This window comes from Etheostoma spectabile, chromosome 22, assembly GCF_008692095.1.
Source record: "Etheostoma spectabile isolate EspeVRDwgs_2016 chromosome 22, UIUC_Espe_1.0, whole genome shotgun sequence".
Classification (NCBI taxonomy): Eukaryota; Metazoa; Chordata; class Actinopteri; order Perciformes; family Percidae; genus Etheostoma; species Etheostoma spectabile.
The window spans coordinates 11,186,788-11,187,352 of NC_045754.1; the positions used below are offsets into that span (position 1 = coordinate 11,186,788).

General features: G+C 40.4%; 1 protein-coding gene across 1 annotated transcript in view; it reads left to right on the forward strand.

Moving 5' to 3' along the window:
* Nucleotides 1-565, forward strand: part of dipk2ab (divergent protein kinase domain 2Ab) — a gene marked incomplete in the record, with an annotated part of 24,782 nt that overhangs the window by 1,222 nt on the left and 22,995 nt on the right.

Consider the following 565-nt stretch of genomic DNA (forward strand, 5'->3'; position numbering starts at 1 on the left):
GACAGACAGTCAGACAGACAGTCAGACAGACAGACAGGCTCAGACGTTGAAAACAAGTGTAATCTGCAATAATAGCTATACTGACTTGACTATTAGACTTCTGTGATTGAACGCTCTTTGCAAACTTCTGCCCTTGATTCCTTCAAAGGAAAAATAGATTACCACAACTGTTCGGAGAAAGTCTACAATAAGTCCTTAGGAATTTATTTTTACAGTCTAATGAATAGAACAGGCTGTTTCGATTTTAATTTTTCCCATAACAGGAGACTAATTGTGGAGCTTGTCTGCAAGGTTAGTCGACAGGGAACTATGAAAGTAGAAAGTCATACACGGAAGACTTTCTGCTGGTGGTTGATTTGAATGTTTGTCAGTGCTCAGCAGGGGAACGGCTTGTAATTGTAGCCTAAAAGCTCCCACGGGGGCAGTATATTTTAGTTTTTGACCTCAAAACTCCCCAAATCCAACTTGGATAAAGCATCTTTTACAACAGATGGGCTACGTCAGGAGTGACCTTAAATTAAATAACATGTCTGTCAAGTAATTAATTTTCATCTCCCCCCCCCCC